The sequence below is a fragment of the Colias philodice genome, chromosome 10, assembly GCF_061535455.1.
Source record: "Colias philodice isolate Cphi_HAF_F1 chromosome 10, ilColPhil1 Martin Lab GWU primary, whole genome shotgun sequence".
NCBI classification, from domain to species: domain Eukaryota; kingdom Metazoa; phylum Arthropoda; class Insecta; order Lepidoptera; family Pieridae; genus Colias; species Colias philodice.
The window spans coordinates 4,567,839-4,589,615 of record NC_143095.1 but is presented as its reverse complement, the minus strand read 5'-3'; the positions used below and the strand labels follow the sequence as shown (position 1 = coordinate 4,589,615).

At 31.2% G+C, this 21,777-nt stretch overlaps 1 protein-coding gene and 1 long non-coding RNA gene across 2 annotated transcripts in view; one reads left to right on the top strand and one right to left on the bottom strand.

The window, feature by feature from the left end:
• The window catches only part of LOC149485140 (uncharacterized), a 385,709-nt gene that overhangs the window by 97,680 nt on the left and 266,252 nt on the right, over window positions 1–21,777 (top strand). The gene's annotated exons all lie outside the window — the stretch shown is intronic.
• The window catches only part of LOC149485143 (coiled-coil domain-containing protein 12), a 480,484-nt gene that overhangs the window by 235,102 nt on the left and 223,605 nt on the right, over window positions 1–21,777 (bottom strand). The gene's annotated exons all lie outside the window — the stretch shown is intronic.

Genomic DNA, 21,777 nt, shown 5'->3' with positions numbered 1-21,777 from the left:
TGTGCGCCTCTACTCTAAAAAAGTAACATGTTATTTTTCCCCAAAAAGAAGGTAAATAAGTTAAAGCTTTAATTAACATTACATATTCCATATTATATAATTTAAATTTATTATTTACGCTTTTATACCATACAATAAAATCACTGTATTTTATTCAAATGAATAAAATTAACCTACAATAATTTACAAAATCTCCAAAATTATTTGCGAAAATTGCATCAATTAATTAATTTTGAATTGCTACATTTTGTTTATCAAACGGCTTCACATGCGTATAGAACTGGTTTCCACATGACTGCAACATTATGCACATTATATTATTGTTTAATGTGTATTTAGTGTTTTATTTCACATATTTTTTAAACGTAAAATAACACACAGCCCAACTAAACATATTGCATGAATTCGTTTGAACATCCATTTGTTAACAATCTAAACCATATGAAGCTACAACAATTATTTTCATTACGACGAAAGTGAATGTACATTTTTATACTACTTTTCTTTCGCAATATTATAACAGGAAATGACACTTATTAGTTATTACATATAAAAATATTCCTCATATTTTGTTTAATTTAACAGTTCAAAACTTAATTTTAGCTTAATACATATAAAAACAACATGTTCATGCAACATTAATATTTTGATTCCGCAAACCCGTAGTTGATTTACTTTGATGTGTCTTTGTGAATATAGCTTGAATACAGTTTGCATTTTGTTGTATTGACCATTCCGCATTTCTGTATAAATACAACATTTTAAATAAACTTCCTTTCAGTTTCAGCTTCATGAAGTCGATGTCGTGTTGTATAAAGATTGCGAATACAGATTAATACCATCGCAGTGCTTCTCTGTGGTAATTTTAAAATGCCTTTTAATAAAGCTTTACAAAGTTGAAAAGCATTAAATTAGTCCAGCGTTCGTATTTGAAACAGCAAGGAAGAGTACTTTAGATTCAATGTTTTGACTATCTGGTACTTAATGAATTTAAATATTTTTTGTTAAGATTTTACAATTTGTATAGGTAATTGCCTTTATTACATTTTTAAATTTTGGCAATAAAACGTATATAGCAATATTCCCACTGGCACAAATAATGTGTATCCTATTTCCATAGTATAAGTTCTCTTTATACTATGCTATTACTTATAGGTATTAACTGATTGTAGACTTGCAAAGAATCTATTTAATGCAAAGGTATATTAATTCTCATATACCTATGCATTAACACTTCAACAGTCATGCAAGAGCAATCTATATGACGTGAATAAAAATATGAAAAGTCTCGAGTAAACCAGATTAAATAGGCCTCGTTGTGCATTGATGTGGGATTGTCAGATAGTGGCAAATAGACAGCACGAGGAATGAGTATAAAGGCACGTGTACACTGTACAGACACGTTATCAACTTTCATCTTTTACCCTCTTTAAGTTTTTTACAACGAGAAGTTCATAATATTATTGTTATTATTCACCAAGATTCCATAATATCAACCATGTATGAATAGAAAATTTCGTCTACAATAAATTCAGTCACGATATACAGAAGGCAGATTGGTTGATATATATTTATTTGAAATACCGATTATGTAAGATCCAAAGAAATCTCTGTATTTTTGCATTTATTTAATTACATATGTGTACGGATCACCGTACTATGTATATATATATATATCTGAGGCTCTACAGCCGCGAGTGGGCCCTGGCCTGGTCCAGTACTTTCATCCAGACCCCGCGATCCCTTGCCTGGGATCTCCAATTCTTTACACCGATCGCTTCCAAGTCCTGTTCCACACCATCTAGCCAACGGAGCTTTGGTCTTCCTCGATTTCTACGTCCATCTGGTTTTCCATCGAGCAGACGCAGAGGAGCCCTGTTGTCGTCCATACGTGCAACGTGTCCGGCCCAGCGTAAACGGCCGAGTTTTATGGTCTTTATGACATTCGGCTCCTCGTACATTCCATAAAGCTCATGATTATACCTTGTTCTCCAACGTCCATTTTCCAGCACAGCACCGAATATTCGTCTGAGGATTTTTCGTTCGAAGACCAGCAGACAATCCTATCTTTTTTGCTCAAGACCCAGCTTTCGGACCCATATGTTAGTACCGGTCTTAGTAGGGTCTTGTATAGCAGTACCTTTATGTTTCGGGATAGCAGTTTCGATCGAAAATATCTCAGAAGGCCGAAGTAGAGTAGTACCGTACTATGTGGTTTTGTATTATATATTCCTATTTCCTTTGGTTTTTTCAGTTTCTTTAATTGATGGGTGAATACTATATTGGTACTTACAAAATTATATTAAATAAATAAATATTGAAAATCTAAAGCATGTTGACAATTTTGAATATTCAATGATAAAACTTTACAATAAATTTTCTATATTCAATGAATTTGATCGAATAATAAAATTTTTGCAGGAATTAGGTCAAGCTCATTTTATCCATTTTTATCTTTCAATAACTTTTTGTCGTTTTTGTGAGAGCATCGTAATTTTATAATAATATATAGGTATCTCATTTTGTAATACCTACACCCAAAATTTTTATTTTTCTTCGATGACTTAAAAATATGCTTGCGCTTACATATCATACCTTCCAGAACATGACAGAAGTGAGAAGATGACTATAAAAATAAATTTATCCTAACAACACTTAAACCAAGCTTTAAAAAAGCTTATCACCAAACAAAACAAAATAATTTTACAAATCACCGTCAATTGCTTCGATGAAATTACTCGTCGTCGTAATATTTTGTTGATAATCTCGGGGTCGGTGTCAAACATTATTTTCTCATTAGCTCCATTATACTTGAGAGCTATCTGTCAGATAAGGCCGCAGTCGTACTAAGTAGGAAATGTAATTAAACTTATAGCATTCACAGCCTACGTAGACCACAGATTGCTAAATAGTAACTAGTAGTGCAGACTGCAGTGATGAGCTTCCGTAAAATTTAATGGTTACTTTATTGGCCTTGTTAGCTGGATTCTGTTCATCTATTGGTATGTTTTCAGCTTTCCAATAGTTCCTTTAACAGATATACTGCAAATGCTGAAGAATTATTGTAGAGTTTATTTCATTTTAAATAAGATACATTCCTTACTAAATGACGTTTACTTAATTTATGATTTTATATAATTTCTCGGAATAAATTATTCTACACCGCCACAAGTATTCACTATTCAACGAACGAAAATAACCTAGATCGTAATTTATCCCTGTATTCATTTGATTTATTCACCTATGAATACTTAAATGAAACGACAATAATTCAAACTTTTATTTCTCAAACAAACTCTGGCAAGTTATCTCCCGAAACGCTCGTTTCCAGCTTATTCTTAACCTCAAAATGTTTGTGAAAAACAACTTCTTAAACAAAGTTTATCACTGCGCGAATGAATGGCTGTTAACGCAAAACAAACCCTTCAGTGAAGTCAAGAGCGTCCGTAAGTCAGTAAGTAACTGTAAACTTGAAACCACACACATCACAGAACTTCACAATTTATAACTGCTTGCCCACACGAAGTTTTTGTATAGACTCAAAGGAGCGCGCTCTGTATGTATCACGGCTTTGTCACTTTATATCCAAGAAAATTCAAGGAAATCCATGTATAAGTAAAGTTAATCCGGAGCGCCAACCAACTAGCAGGCATAAAAGTTGAGAATTTACTTCTTACAATCGTGACGAGTTTTTCTCTCGCTGCCGTATTTTTATAGTAACCGCACTGCGAGTTTTATGAAAGAAGTGTGACGTTGTCCTCCGCACTACTTTATTTCAAAAGCAGCATAGAAAAAGTTTTGAAATATTTCTAAATTATGAGAGTTATATATAACGCAAATGTTGAACACGTGTACACTACATATACAATGTAGGTACATGTGAATAATTTGCCTATCGCTCGATGAACTTTATTATTTCACTGCTGAGCATTTCAAGAAACCATTCTACAATGCCAACAATTTCAAATTCACCCAAAAAATGAAAATAGAATGTGCTAAATCGGGCTCATATAAAACAAACATCTTAGAAAAGGTTAAAATTGCACACTTACCTACTATGTGTCTAATCTATTACACTTATATTTTGATATATAGATAATATTATTTTTTATAAACATACCAATTACTTACTATTAGAAAGAAAGAAAAGATTATTTGCTTAGAAAGTGTACAATACAAATCAAATTATCTCAAAAAGATTATAAATTTATTTATTTAGTAATTTACCAAGTAAATCCATAAATAACTGCCGAACCTCACCAAAACTATAATTCTACCAATTCTTATAGAACAGACACCCACTCACTTCGTCGGAATGGATAGTTTATAAAAAGTTAGTTTATATTTAATCCTCCTGTCTACACAGGGATGGAAAGCGTAAAAGAATTAAGTATAAATAGAACACGTATAAGAATGAGGGTTTTAGCAAAGATAGATACACAAGTTGTAGAAACGGGGATTATCCTCAGTGCTGCTGCAGATCTCAGCTAAAATGTTCTTATGGAAACGGTAATACCGCAAGGTTGGGATAACGGCTCTTATATTATAATGTTAAGATATGTCTAAATCTAGGTGAGTAATCTATTCTTTAAACATTTTAAGGAAATAAATAGATCCCAACTAAATACATAAATGTATATAAATACGTGATGAACACAGCGTGACAGAATAAATGCTATATTATTGCACGCCTCATAAGCGAAGCGTTGAGGTGGGTACTACTGTCACTTCGCGCAAAACATCTGATTTTTCAAACTTAAAATGTCTTTATGTATCATACATTGCACTTGTAAGATAATACATACACACACATATTAAGAAAAAACACTATTTTTAACGTTCATGATATTTTTGATGTCATTTTTGTTATTTAAACTAGTTAAAAAACAGTTTAAAAAAGTTCTGTCTTGGACGTCCGTGTGTCTGTATGTGCGGATCCTTTTTCTTGTTAACACGATAGCGACCGAAATACTTTACTAATCGAGTCTTTTTTTTTCTCTTACGCTTGAGTATGCTCAGGAATAGAACCCTTTCATTTTTCAGGGTCTGATTCGATGTGGTTTAATTGTTATTAAATAAACAAAAATAATAATTAATAAATATTTATTAAAAAAAATTATGAGGCGTGCACTTTTGGATTTTCCAAATTATTCTTTTAATATAGAATTTCACAGATTTATATTTGAACCAAAATTTAAAACAAAGGAACTAGTGGCAATGATTAATTATGCTAAGCTATAACCATTTGATAGGCTAACATAAACAATGATTGAAGTAATGCCATTAATTGATAATAATTAATTACATACGCTTCAGTTAATAGTATAATGCTACAGCTATTCTGATTCAAATGCCATATAATATTTTTATTTTATATATTTGTGTGTGTGTATGTTTCTTACAAAAGTGCTTTATAAATGAGATCGCCGCTTCCATAATAGAAAATCATAATTTCTGAAATAACATTCACAAACTGCTGGAATTAGCTTTACTCGTCGAGGTGACACATTATTTCACTTAACTGAGCCCGTCTTAAACGTAGCGTCGCCTGAAACACGCGACATATTTATGTTGTTATTTGCACTACGTTTAAGTTAATGTTACCGAAGCAAATGCATAAAACGTAGATGCGATGTTTGAATTATATTTGAGAGAACATTGAGGGAAAGATCGTCGATTTAAGAATAGTCTAGAAAGAATTAGGTCACGCTCGTGTAGAGTAAAATGTTGAGCATAAAATTATGTGTGTTACAGTGAATGTGAAGGTCAGTAACCATCTAGCGATAGTTGAAGATATAGAAGAACACTTGTTATAATATCAAATAATATCTGCTATTAAAAACAAAGCAGTATGTATGTAATGCTGAAACCACGTTTGATTAGAAACAATTAATAACTTCCATATATCATTGCATTTTAATTTTAAGAAAACTACATTAAGTAAGTTTTAATTACAATATCAGCTAGCTAAGTAGTAAGCATAACAATATGGTTTTTGTCATATTGTTAGGAACGGAATAATTAGGTATATTTGTAGCTCTGAATATACACATATTATAAGATTGCAGATACACGAAAGTAAGGATTCAGTTGCAAAAGTGGGTTTATTTCAACAAAACAGTAGCTTATGGGTATTAATATGTTTTATAATCAAAGACAATAAAACGAATTTACTAAAACATGGTGTTGCCTATAATCGTTTTCACAGACCATAGTCAGCATTTAATATTTTAAATCTGACAAGACAGTGTCTTTGAAAGCGGACTCGAAGTCTGCTTCATTTGTTTTGTCTTAACGAGTTTGTAACGTTTATTCACAGAACGACTCCTTCGTTTGCATTCGTAATATTTTCTTTAACAACTTCTTTGCTCGTATTTATTTAATACACTGTACAAAGTTGAAAGTGTTTTTTAATCTGTTAACGAAATATTTCTATGGTCTTTTCAACGGAATACGTTAATGTCTGAAAAGATCTACGATGAATATTTTGTTGTTATTTATTCTTACGTGAAATTAGGTTTACGCAATATGTGCTTTATAATTTCAATGTTATCGTTATCGTGAAACGAAAAATTTCCTTCTGCACACAATTTTACTTTAACAAAAATAATAAATATTTAGAATTTCTTCTTCGGTATGTGTAAACAAAGATTTTATGGGCGGATATAAGATTTTCAATGCATGTAGGTATGTTCATTTTAGTGTTGTGTAGTATTTTTAAAACATGATAAATTTATTTTAAATTTCTTATTGTAAAAGCAATTTCTGAACTTGTTACCAAATGATAAATAAATAATTGAATAAAATTCATCAGTCATTAATTTCCAATGAAATAATGATTTCAAAATACACATGGACATTACCTACTTTCAAAGGGAATTTTATAGTAAACGAACTCGTCAACAATGACTATTTAACACGACCAATGCACATTAAATTTACCGCTCATTTATTTTCAATTGATGTAATTAAACAGAAAATAAATATTTATATTAAACACTACTTTTATTACTTTTAGGTATTGCCGCATTGGAGAAATGCTGATAATTCCGTGAAATTAATTTTAATATGTGTCCCATGAATAACTTTAATATTAACATCGGGAAAATATATTTTCCATATATTTTTAATATCGTCATGTCGTATTAAGCGTATAGTATATTAAATATCTCGCCAAAGCGAAATAGGAGTTATTTAATAGAATAGGAAAATAATCTCTTTGAATTTCTGCGAATAGCATAGCATTAATCCGTTATTAAATTATTCATCAGTGCATGTTATATCGTAAAACTGGACGCATCTTTAACTGCTTTTCTCAGTTATATTAAAACCTTTACAATTTAAAAATATTCCCAAAACATTCTACTCGTATATGATTTTAATAATAAATGCACATTTTTAAATACTACCTACTTATAATCCATATACAGTAAATAAGAAGTAGGTACCTACAAAGCACTCAGCGAGCTGCTTCACGAAAAGAGAATAATGTATGTTGCTCAATTTAAGATTGTTTTACGTACGCTAGAAAAATAATATTAAAACGTTTGAGCTGCAGGTTGTATTAAAGAAGAAGAGATTTAACAAGGATTTAGCTAACGGCTAACGCAGGAGCTTGAGCAACGGGCAATCACAAGCGAGTACGTAGAGTAATTTATGGCGCGCACTTAGCGGGTCGCGAACATTGCGGTACAGCGAAGTCTGATACTAAAGTGGCCACTTGCTTAACAACTACCTAAGTCTGCGACTAAGCCCGCTCTTAAAACTCTTCATAACCTTGAGCATATTTTAGAACATCGACTATTCCAAAAAACGCTTTGATACCTACAAACACTGCATACCTACATATAAATAGACGGTTGATCCCGCATTGGTTTTCCTAGTGGGTTAACCAGGGATACTGGATAAATGCTTACTGCGCTTTATTTTTTTGTGAAATCTACTTTGTGCATCTGAATTACAATAATATTACATAAATTAATTTTGAATTTTAATTTGGATTAATTTGATACGTAATAGTTTATCACGATCACTCATATGATCACTATTGATGTGTAAACAACTACATTCGTACAAGGCTACAATAGTGTCGTAAATAACCAGTGAAAGCAACACATCGGGGAAGGCGAAGATAAAACGATATTTCTATCTACTTATCTTGACTGCCAACCACCAACCATTGCAACTTGCTTTGGGATGAATTCAATTCGAATGAGTAGCTCGGTGAAACTACTTGAACGCTAATAAATGTCCAAACCAATGTTTTTGGTGGTCTTATGAATTTTAATATTTTCTCGAGATTTTATGTGAAATCAAATCGATTATATGGTTCACTTACTAACTTGTTAGTTTATTATTTTTTTTGTTAGTTTATTATTTTTTTTAAATCTAATATATTTTCTTAGTATATTTTACATTCCATTTTATACTTCATTGTAAAGTTAAGTTTAGTAGATACATACACATCGCTTTACTGTATTACGTAACAAACTTCCATTATAATTATTGTGTGCTCTAAACAAGGAACAATTACCTTCGCATGTAAGTATCGAAATTGATAGACGCTGAAAGCGTACTTTAATAGCCGCAATTAAAGCAACAGATGTAATATTAATATGAAAATGCAATTTTATACAACAGAATATTTCAGAACAGAGCTAGGAGTAGTTGAGGACTAGTCGAATTAGATTAATTGTGTTTGTCAGTTAACTATAAAAGATGTTAGTATTTTTAAATGAGTCAAATGTGAAAAAGAAGTCTTAATAGGATTCAGGCCGCGGCTCTAGTATAAGGACAAAAGTCGGTTATAGTGATTTTACTATCTATGACAAGGATAGTTTCAGTAAAAATTATGAAATACATAATTGCACGCCTCATAAGCGAAGCGTTGAGGTGGGTACTACTGTCACTTCGCGCAAAACGTCTGATTTTTCAAACTTAAAATGTCTTTATGTATCATACATTGCACTTGTAAGATAATACATATACACACATATTAAGAAAAAACACTATTTTTAACGTTCATGATATTTTTGATGTCATTTTTGTTATTTAAACTAGTTAAAAAACAGTTTAAAAAAGTTCTGTCTTGGACGTCCGTGTGTCTGTATGTGCGGATCCTTTTTCTTGTTAACACGATAGCGACCGAAATACTTTACTAATCGAGTAAATTGGCTTAAACAATGTCAGTTGTTATTAAATATTGATAATTATAAATTAAAAAGTATATACTATAGGGCACATGCTATTCATGGAGGTTCTCTTATTTTTGTACACAATAGTGTTAAATGCAAAGAACGAACTGACATTGTAAGTCTTTCTGTAGAACGCACCATTGAACTGTCCTGTGTTGAGCTTGAGCGTTACATTATTGTTTGCGTATACAGACATCCTTCCAGTGACTATAATATGTTTGAGACAGTCATGGAAGAAACATTAAAGCGTTTAGGCAGGAGTAAAAAGAAGGTAATAGTATGTGGTGATTTTAATATTGATTTACTTTCACACACACAGACGGCAACACGAATAGTTAATTTGTTTCACTCATTTAATCTGTATAAAGTTTTTGATGAACCCACACGAATTACACCTACTTCTGCAACTTGTATTGATAATATATACTGTGATTGCAACTATCTAGAAAAAAATATCCTCAATATACTGACTTCAGATCACTGTGGCCAGAAAGTAGTTTTGGAATGGGATTGCATACCTAAGTTTAAAAGAATTAATGTTAGGCCTATAACTAAAAAAGGCATTGATAAATTTAGAGATAATATTAATAATAAACTGCCTAACCTGAATGATCAATCCTTTCATAGTAATCCTTGTGAAATGTTTACAAATCTTTTTAATTTAATTCATAATGAGTTTAAAAAAATATTTAAAGTTAAATCTTTAAGTATCACCAAGGATTTACCATTTAGTCAATGGGCAACACCTAGTATACACAGATGCAGGAACATTCTATATGAGTTATATGGCATGAAGCAATATAACAAAGACTTGTCATTCCATAATTATGTTAGAAATTATTCAAAAACTTTTAAAAAAGTTTGTTTCACTGCCAAGTGTCTATATGTCAGAGATAAAATACGCAACTCTGATAACAAAGTTAAAACAGTTTGGACAATTATTAATGGTGAAATGGGCAAAAGCCGGACAAATAGTACCATAAAACTTGTAAATGCTGGCAGGGTCATTGACAAAAGTGCTGATGTTGCGCTTGCTTTTGAAGATTTCTTTAGTAGTGTCCCTGTTAGTATTACTAAAAAATTAAATTCATCATCAGTGCTTGCGGAGTCCTATTTGAGGGACCATGTTGCGGAGTGTAATGTAGTATTTGAATTGCGACATGTGACTGCAGATGAAATTGTTAAAACTTTTAAAACATTAAACTTAAAAAAAACATGTGATCTCTGGGGAATGTCTGTGAATTTAGTAAATAATATTATAGAAAACATTGCCAACCATTTAGCGTTTATATTTAATCAATGTTGTGACTGTGGTATATTCCCAGATTTATTAAAGTTTAGTAAAGTTATTCCTTTATTCAAAAGCGGTGACCAAGAAGACTGTAATAACTATAGGCCTATTTCTATTTTACCAACTTTGAGCAAAGTCTTCGAGAAATTGATTTTAAACCAATTATGTAGTCATTTTGTTTCAAATGGTTTACTGCACGCCAAACAGTTTGGTTTTACAAGGGGGCGCTCTACCACTGATGCTGGAATAGCTCTTTTGTCACATATATATAAAGCATGGGAAAATTCAAAGAATGCTTTGGGGATATTCTGCGACCTTTCTAAGGCTTTCGACTGTGTAGAACATTCCACTCTATTACGGAAACTAAATTTTTATGGTATCAAAGGTTTATCTCAGGACCTCATAGCTTCATATCTTCAGAACAGGGTACAGACCGTTGTTGTTAATGGAGAGAAATCTTGCGGTGCGCCGATTAACATTGGTGTTCCGCAGGGATCTATCTTAGGACCGTTTTTGTTCTTAGTGTATATTAATGACCTACCTTATTATTTGCAGGATATGTGTGAAATAGTACTGTTTGCAGATGATACCTCATTAATATTTAATGTGGATAGATATGACACAAATGTTGACGAAGTAAACTCTGCTCTTTTACGCATATCTAATTGGTTTAATGCTAATAATTTATTATTGAATGCAAAAAAAACAAATTGTGTAGAGTTTATCCTTCCAAATGTAAAAAAGGTCAAAAGGGATATCATTTTAAACGGGGAGGTATTATACCCTGTCGAGTCTAATGTTTTTCTTGGTTTGACACTAGATGAGAAGCTACAATGGGGGACCCATGTTGCCACCACCGCTGCTAAGCTCAGCTCAGCTGCATATGCAGTTCGAAGAATAAGGCATCTCACCGATGAAGATACGGCTAGATTGGTTTATTTTAGCTACTTTCATAGCATTATGTCCTATGGAATTCTACTATGGGGCAGGGCTGCAGATATAGAAAATATATTTATATTACAGAAAAGAGCCATACGCTCTATATATAATTTACGTGCTCGGGACTCACTAAGAGATCTCTTTAAGAATATTGGTATCCTCACTGTACCATCACAGTATATATTTAATAATGTTTTACATGTACACAAAAACGCGGACTTACACACAAAAGTAGGGGATAGACACTGTTATGGCACAAGGAATAGAAATAAAATTGAAATGCCATTTTATAGGTTAGCTAAAGTTAAAAATTCATTTATGGGCCAAGGTATACGTTTTTACAATAGAATTCCTCATAGTATTAAAGAGTTTAGTAGTGTTAAATTTAAAACTTATTTAAAAAATGTATTAGTTCAGAGAGCCTACTACAGCATTAAGGAATATATGGAAGATGAAAATCCATGGAGGGTTGTCGCGTAAGAATAACAGGACAGTTCTTTGGCATATTATGATAATATATAATATTATGTAGTTAGATGTAAGTAACATGTAATGTAAAATTATATTGTATATGGACATGACTTTAAAAGAGCAACTATGGAGTTTCTTGCCGGTTCTTCTCCATAGATACTGCTTTCCGAATCGGTGGTAAATTTAAAGAATGTAATGACGATTCAAAAGTGCTTCTGGAAGAAGTCTAATTGAATAAATAAATGTTTGAGTTTGAGTTTGAGTTTGAGTCTTTTTTTTTCTCTTACGCTTGAGTATGCTCAGGAATAGAACCCTTTCATTTTTCAGGGTCTGATTCGATGTGGTTTAATTGTTATTAAATAAACAAAAATAATTATTAAAAAAAATTATGAGGCGTGCACTTTTGGATTTTCCAAATTATTTTTCTTTATGCTTATACAGTAGGAAAATAAAAATGTTCTACAGAAATAACTTAGCATCGAGATATCTGAGGAAACATACATAGTTTTATTATGTGTATTGTGCAAATATTAAATATATAAAATAATATAATATAATATAATATAAATATAAAATAATATAATAAAATAAAAAATGAATTACATACAATCAAAATCAACCTGCAACCCTGATTATATTTTGGAGGATCATACATAAATTATTATTATCCTTATTAAAAAGAAATGAGTAACGCTTCCTCTATATCTTTTTCTTTATCATCGTAAATAGGTACCTAATTGGCCATTATGGAGGTCACCCATTTTCTCATTCTATGTTAACATTATATATTAATTATTATATAAGTATACTGTTTACACGATATTGTAACGAAGAAATTATTTACATTATTTTTTGTGCTTTTACAAAACCAAACGTGAAATAAATAAACTTCAGCCAACCTATGAACTTTCTATATAGTAGAACTGTATTATAGGTACTTCTTTATATTATTCGCCTGGTCCAAAAAATATTGCAATATAGCGTAAAGGCTTCGAGGCCGCCTATACCCAAAAAAACATCGTTTCTAAACATCAAATACAAAGCCAGGAATTTTACAGCTGCTAGCATAGTATATCAACTTAACTATATTGATTTTTTTATCAAATGAAATCTTTACTTATTCATTATACGGACTCAATCTAAAAACGAATTAATAAAATTCAAGAACTGTGAATATTTCCAAAAATGTGTGTATAACAATATTGTTAAAGCACCTAGTATCTATTTAAAATTATCAAACGAATGTTGTTAATGAGTGATTGATAAAACATAAAAGACAATTCTGGAATGAATGGATATTATGATAATTTTCATTATTGGATACCTATTTATAGCATTACCTACTCTGGAACAGTGACATACCAAATATTGTATTTCATTCACAAAATGTAAAGTAAATTAAAGCTCTCTTTCTTTTGGAATTTTCGTTTATTACAAAATAGTTTTCTTCAACACAAGCTAAATTTAATTAAATTGAAATCCTTGTTTTGGCTAATTCACATTCATCCTTCAGTTGATAATCTTGATTTTTGGTAAAATAAAAAAGGTAAATACAATGAATGAAAATCACACAATAATATTTGTATTTTAATATTTGTAATCAACATCTGAAATCCCTATGCAGTAAAATCAATATTTCGGAAATGTTTCAAGTTTTGTCACATAAAGTTTCACGCAGTAACAGAAGTAAATTAACCACTTTTATTTTGAATTGAAGAAAAGAAGAAATGCAGTTGAAATATATTAGTTTTTATTGCATACTCACGAAAATATAAATTTTTACGGAGCTTTTTATTATTAAGCTGTAAAACGGTATCAAATTTCATATCTATCATTTGCACAAAGTGTTCTTGTAGGAAATAATAGAACTCTATTTTTAATTTTCGTGGATTTATTTATTCGTTATTGTTCCTACATAGTTACCAGGACAAACAAAGTTAAACCATATTTTTATACAATAACATAATACATGCATATATGTACGAAAAGCCGGCCTTAATGCTCAAAAGCAATCTCTTCCTGGCAGCCCTATAATCTTATAACATTCCTGAAGCTGAAAGAATCAAATACTTTTAAAACAATTTCAAAATCTAATCTAGGTGGGTGCCATAAATTATTTGTTTGCTATTTATTCGATTTTTTTGGCACCGACTTTGAATTCGTAACTGTAGTATTGCTATGAAATAAAAAAATAACAAAATCGGTCGGAATTCTTGAATCTCAGATTTACGTTAAAATAATATTATATGGACCGAAATCATATAGAAAAAAATACATTACTACATATCCAATAGCTATTACATTGAAAATAGTTTTAGGAAAATCTTATGATCGAATTTTCAAAAACAATTCCTGGGATTTTCGAGGTATTCTCCGAAAGGACTGTGTTACCCAGATTTGCAAATGATTTAAAAAAAATATTACTATATATTTGTATTTACATTCTCGCCTGTAAAGTTATGATAGGCCTCTGGTTATAATTCAAAATATACTTTTTCATAAAACTGAAAATCAATTCAATATTTCACGCTTACTAAAGCCACCACTGCTCTTTCATGAAAGCAAATCATGCTTTTCGAAATTATAATAGAAGATCACAAAGATAATATTTCGCACAGTTGAACGATTTTGTGATGAGTTTCATATCTACCCTATATCGGCTGTTCTGTGTATACTGTAGACCTTTTAAAAATTGCAACCTCTCATTTTACCTATTTCACGCGTTTCCAAATGATATTCGCTTATGTTCTTTTTAAATCAATTTTAACATACAGGGAAAATATATTGCGCGTTTAGCGAAGGCAGTAAGTATGTTCAAGTTGATAGAAATGAATTGGTGAAACCAATAGAATATATTAGTTCATACAGCTGGAGAGTCGCAACTCGCAACCATGTTGACTGCAGCTAGACCGGATTTATTAATACATTAGGAGACTATACAAATATATAAGAACAATTCGTGTTGATAAAAGAGACATAGACAATAAATTGTTCTATATAGCCTCTGTACCTACAAAAACAGATTTAATTTAACGAATGGTGAACGGTTTCGCAGAGAACTGAGCTATACTGGGTTCTACTTCCCATGCAGAATAAAGATCACATTAATCACCTTCATGACAGAAAAGAAAATAATATTAATCTACAAGAGTCCGTAAAGAAAATCCATCAAAGAGACAGTTGTGTAAGTTCATCTTGACCATAACCCACAAGGGGACACAGGACTTCACTTTTAGCTTAATTTCAACTATTAACACGATTAGCTCAGTTTATAAACTACCTTATCTATCTAGTAGTCAAGCTATTTGCTAAAACAAATAAATTGGCAAAGTTTAACTATTAAAACTTTGCGAGTAAGGAACAATATGAAGAATTTCAGATGAAAAACAAGTGCATGTGACCTCCGTTAGCACAAAAGGCGTGTTGTTTTTCATTTCGTCATCAGGAAGTCTGAAAGCTGCAGATGCTAATCTATATAATATCTTTCGTATTTATTCCCTTTTATGTTTGAGGATATATCTCCATAAGTCAATTAATTTGTGGAAGATACAGTATTTTTTAATACTGTTCTATACGTCAAAATAAAAGTGTGAGTATTTATTATATAAACTATCTATGTATATCTCTACATACGATAAACTGTAGAATTATAGATATATGTGCATTATAATTTTATTATGATAGCTAAGCATACACTTATAATAACATATGGAACAACTTGTATAGTATGTACTTTGTTGCAAAGAATTAAGAGTTATAAATTATCATTTCAAGGTCACGCACCAATAAAACTGTCAAACCAGCTTACAAGTGAAAGAATCGTTTCCTAAATACGAGCATGAGTTGCAGGATTCATGAACAATCAATTATGTATCGGCAGCGCTCAATTCCTCAGTCCTAATGGTGTGTAAACAACGAGGAAAGTATTATTTATAATAAAAATGTTTCAAGGTGAACTAGGGCTGTCAATAATTGTGCCCCGTAATCTCTTTTCCATATAATTATTATGTATCGTCTTAGTTTAATCATTTTTACTCAATGAGTTCATTTAACAGTCTTCCACAAAATTCCCGATATTGTATGTAATTGCATAATATCATAGAGGTACACCATCTTTTCATTTCATTACCTCTTGATAAATCTTTTTTGTACTCCCCATATCCAGCATTCTCTTTTTCTTAAAAAAAAAACGAGGTATTGTAATTTCAAATCTTTATATTTCTAATAATAGTGGGATAAAAGTAGAAGTAACCTGATAGTTAAATGTCAAACTAGGAGCCAATTTAATTAACTTTCTAACACGGTCTGTTATGATTGACATTTTCATTTATATAACATAACTAGCGGTCCGCCCCGGCTTCGCCCGTGGTACATATGAAAAATAGATGTTGGCCGATTCTCAGACTTACCCGATATGCACAGAAAATTTCATGAGAATCGGTCCACCCGTTTCGGAGGAGTATGCAGACTAACATTGTGACACGAGAATTTTATTATTATATTATATTGTTAATTAATATTAAATGGAGGTGGCGATGTTCAACCCTTAAAACAGCTTGTTAATTTAAAATCTAATCAAAGTTGGAGGTAAATCTGAGAATAGTTTAGCTTAGTTCATTAAGAAGTGCAAGTTTGTCGATTACGTTTAAATGAGATCGATATCGTCTGACTTTGTCCTATTTACGTATACATATCTACCTGAAGATTTTTAAACCTCCCTGCTTTTTGATTTCTTCCTCACAATTGGATTACTGCTCTAATTCTACCATGATTATTGTTTAATTGAATGCCAAGTTTAATGAATCATATTTCATTTATTCTTTCCGAAATGATTATGAATACAACACTTTCTATCAAACCTGCAACTTACAATCTTTTTATGAATACAACAGTACAATATCCAAATTTTTACGTTAACATTATTCAATTGAATCGTGTATTTAATAAAGGTACAAATTAATTACCAGCTCTATTACATTTAAACTTGTATTTATCTCAATTCTTCTTCATTTTTATTCGGTGAAGTTGAATAAAATTATATATAGAAATAAATTGATGTTGTAGTAATTACCTTTATTTCTTTCTGTAATATTATGTTTTACCAAAATAACTACTACGGCGTTGTATGTATAGTTAAAGGAAATGACCATGGGAGTGAGATGTTACACCACGGCAAAAATGTGACTCTCTAGCCTCCTATCTTTCTTCTGACTCGTATCATTCAATGCTCCATTGCGTCGAAAAACAAAGACCAACCAAAAAATAGGATAGGATAAGATTTTGTAGGTTCAGCCCATAGGTTCCCGTGGTAAAAGGTAGCCAGTCTACTTAGTACCCTAATAAAAATAATCTGCTTACCAAACTCAATGTTAATGGTTAATGAAATCAATTCAGTTTTGTTATTAAATAGTTACAAAATAAATTCTCAATACTAGGATTTACAATATTAGTATAATGATTTTCCAAACCGTATTATATTTACACACGAAATTGAATTTTCGCTAAATATACTATGAATTGGATTTAATTACTTTAAGCATTCGAACCAGCATAAGGGTACTTGTGCTAAGTGTATGAATCAATTAATTTCCAATTTTTGTATTTACGGAACTTAATTAATCTGCACATATTATTTACAGAAAATTTAGTATTAAAACAATAATTATATGCAAATATTCGCATTTAAGAGGATATTTTCAATGCAACGAATCCGATGCTTTGCTTCAGTGACTGCTTTTCTTTGGGAAAGAATATTAAAGATAGCTTTCGGATGGTTTATCAAATCTTAAAATTGTTATACATAAACTTTAAAAAAGTAAATACCGCAATGGCACATGTTGTTTTTATCGATCAGTTATTTAATACAAGAAAATATAACGTTTTCACTGAAATTAAAAGAATTAATTCCTTTTTTTTTTTGCAACTAGAAAGCAATTTATTTGTATTGAAACGTGTGTTAACTGAGCAAAACAGCCAACATTAATAACTAATATAATTTTCCGCTGCACTTAATAATTGAAATTAATTAATGTGACAAACTCGATTATCCTCTACGCGCCACATTAATTAAACACACATTATAATTGCGATTTAAGAACTTGCGTATACATAATATGTATAACTAGATGGTTCTTTTGTTTTGCTTTAGATGTGAGGTAAAACTTAATTGTATTATATAATACTCAGAATAAAATACAGTTTTAATTTCATGATATACTAGCTGTCCCGGCAAACGTTCTGCCTAACTCTTATCACTTAGGGGTATGAAAAATAGATAATTTTCGACCTCAAACCTCACCGATATGCACAAAAATTTCATGTGTATCGGTCCAGCCATTTCGAAGGTGTATGGTAACTAGTATTGTGACGCGAGAATTTCTTGTATATAGTCATAATATTCTATAATATATGTATTACTGGACAAAGGACTGGACCTTCATCGTCTAAGCACACTCTGCACACACATCAATTTTATTTTCAGGACCTTAGTCATGCTGTCTGCTTATAAAGTAGGCTGGCATCAAACTTTTTCACGTACTTATTTGCTACGTTTTGTTATTGTTATTTCGGATGTTTAGCTGTACACATACAAATATATTCGTTAGTAATTCAGTAGATCCTCTTTTATAATTCACTAGCTTTCCGCCCGCGGCTTCGCTCGCATTTTCAAAGATAAATCCGCATAGTTCCCGTTCCTGTGGGATTTCCGGGATAAAACCTATCCCATGTGTTAATCCAAGTTACCCTCTATATGTGTGCTAAAATTCATTGTAATCGGTTCAGTAGTTTCTGCGTGAAAGAGTAACAAACATCCATACAAACTTTCACATTTATAATATTAAAATAGGATTCAATAAAAGTAATACGTTGAAGCTCTAAATTATTGTACGATGCGTAATTTTATTTTAGTTCGATGGAAAACTAAATAATAATTGTAATAAAAAAACTTATACTATTATAATAGGGTAAAAAATTAATACATAATATAAATAACGAAAGACGGTCCACTTAAGGTGGCGCCTGGGTACCCACTTTAATATGTAAATGTAATTATAAATATCCTCATTATATATGAGTTCAATTCTTTCTCTATCTATACTAATATTATAAAGCTGAAGAGTTTGTTTGTTTGTTAGTTTGAACTCGCTAATCTACTGGTCCGATTTGAAAAATTTTTCGGTGTTAGATAGCCCATTTATCGAGGAAGGCTATAGGCTATATCACGCTAAGACCAACAGGAGCGGAGCCACGCGGGTGAAACCGCGCGGTACAACTAGTAAATAATAAAATCCATGCGAGGGTATAGATCTCTCCTCGTCCAACTGTTTACACGTTAATTATGTAAGCTTGTTTAGTAAACAAATGCAATAGATAAATCATTGTCTATCCTATAATTTATTGTTTATCTTCTAGGTAATTATTTAAATTAACAGTTATTATAAAGATAGGTTTGAATAACCAATATATATAAGAATAGTTTACTATCTTCAACACTGAGATCTTCTTTTTATTAGACGTAAATGTAATTTCAAGATTTATAATTTTACTGCTTCCGCAATTAAAAAACAACCTTCCGATAAAGAGATTACAATATGAACGTTCCATCACCTGAATTTGGTTCCGAGTAGAGCCCCTTCACTTGAACAAGATGCCACTTAATATTTTCCTTCGAGGAAGAGCGAAAGTAGATCCCAATAGAAAACACAATATACATGGTATTCATTCTCAGTAATCGCTTTAAACATTGTAACGTGCAACGCGATTATGAAGCTATTAAAGCTAATTTATTACTTTAGGCATAGAAAACGTGACAGGAGCAGGATAATCGGGGAACGATATCGCAATATTGATTAATCCCGGTATAATATATTTTGTTTTGGGGTTGACCGTTTATATTTTATCGAGTATAAATTATTACTCGTTTAAATTTAATATTGTTCCAGTTGTTTTGGACGGGATTTAGTTCGTAATTAAAGTGTATGGCTATTTTATTTAAATTTTGCTGGCTTTGTAATTATAGACTTTGTATCACGATCATATTAAATTATTGATTAACGTGGATCTAATGAAGTGTGCTATCAAAACAAATAAATAAACAACCAATTTAGAGATAATTATTTGCATTGTAACTTCATCATTTAAATGGGTTGCGTAATGTAATAATTTGATAGATACACAAAGCCGTTAGAGATATTTTATAGGACATTAATACTTGAATAAAAGATGTTAAACTTAAAAGATTACACGACACTGTAGAACAAGACAAAATGTTGTTCTGTTATACACATACTTTCTAAAACGGTAAATAAATTCACAAGTCGACAAAATGTGAAAAGATTTACAAGTGAAGGCCTTTGGGGATTTCGTATGTAACGAATTCTGGAGAGGCGGGACAATCCAATAACCCACATCTCGGTGCACGCACATTAAAGTAGTCTCCTGTACGATACACACGCACACATATACACGGCGAAAGGTAGACCCATGTTATTTGATGTATGTATAATATGAAGATATGCGAAAGGATATATAAAACAATGCTTTTCTATTGCTATTCTCAGGCGCTTAATGCTATATAAATAGCGAAAAATTCTTTGAATATAAAGAAAAAAAAATAAGTCCCTTTATGACCGATTTTCCAACTTATTTCATAATGAAATAATGAAAACGTCGGCCCTAAAACCCAGACATGTCACGAAGGGATTCGTTTGAAATAAGAAAAGTGATTTTTAGCGGAGGAAACTTACCCATTAATCCCATTTCCTCAGATTCGACTTTTAACAATATTCTTATACGATTTATTAAAATATTTAACACACAATCTAATTAGGTATAATTCTAGCAAATTTTTATCACATCGCACATGCCATGTTTAAGACAAAAGATACAAATTATGAATTGTTAAAGTTGTAGAGAGAATACTTTTTGTTAAAGCTGAAAAGTAAAATGATGTCGTCACGTGCGATTCTTTCATAGATCATATTTAACGCTATCTCACAAGTAGGTATATTATGTTCGTACTATAAATACGAATTTTGTGACAAACACTTAAAAAAAACAATTAAACTTTGAAATTATTTTAAAATTTTCAATTATACTGTTAAGGTGATGAATTAATTTTTCTAACATTTACGGCCCTTTTTAAACCTTCGTAATTTTTGTATTATTAAAGTTGTCGTGATGAAAATTCTTGACAAGAAAGTTCAATAGTAACACAATACGTCTACCGTTTTAGAAACATGATTCCATGATATTTTCTCGATAGAAAAAAAATACAAAGTTCTCATTGTTATTTTTTTTTAATCTCTGGCATCTTCAAAATAACAAACGTAAAGTTACGACTTTTTGGATATTAACTATAAAATATACAACCTATACGTCTACCGATTTAGAATTTTGAAATATGCGATGGTTTTGAAATAAACAAGAAATACTTGAAATTAGCGCGCGACCAGCCAATATAGCGAGAGCCGCCCTGTACCTTCCTACCCCGATCGCTGCACGAGTCATTCCCGCTACGGCCGTCACACGGGGAACTTGTGTCACTCGCACAATCGTAAAAAAGGGTGACAACACGATAAGACAAATGGGGACAATAAAGAAAATAAGAAGAAGAAACATAAAGGTTGGAGGAAAAAGAATGCTTACAATTGGAACAAATTAATGAAGTAAGTTGGTTTTATTTTAAATTTGATGGTAATTGTATTATAGACGATGTTTGATATGTACCCCTGTTTTAAGTACATAACGAATGTGTAAGGTTTTTTCATTTATAGCATAGATAATCTTTTCAGAAATCCGGAATCCAGAAGGAAAATAAACCCACTGATTGTTCACAATGTGAACCCACTCCTTCGTTAGTACCTTTATTCAGTCAAAAAT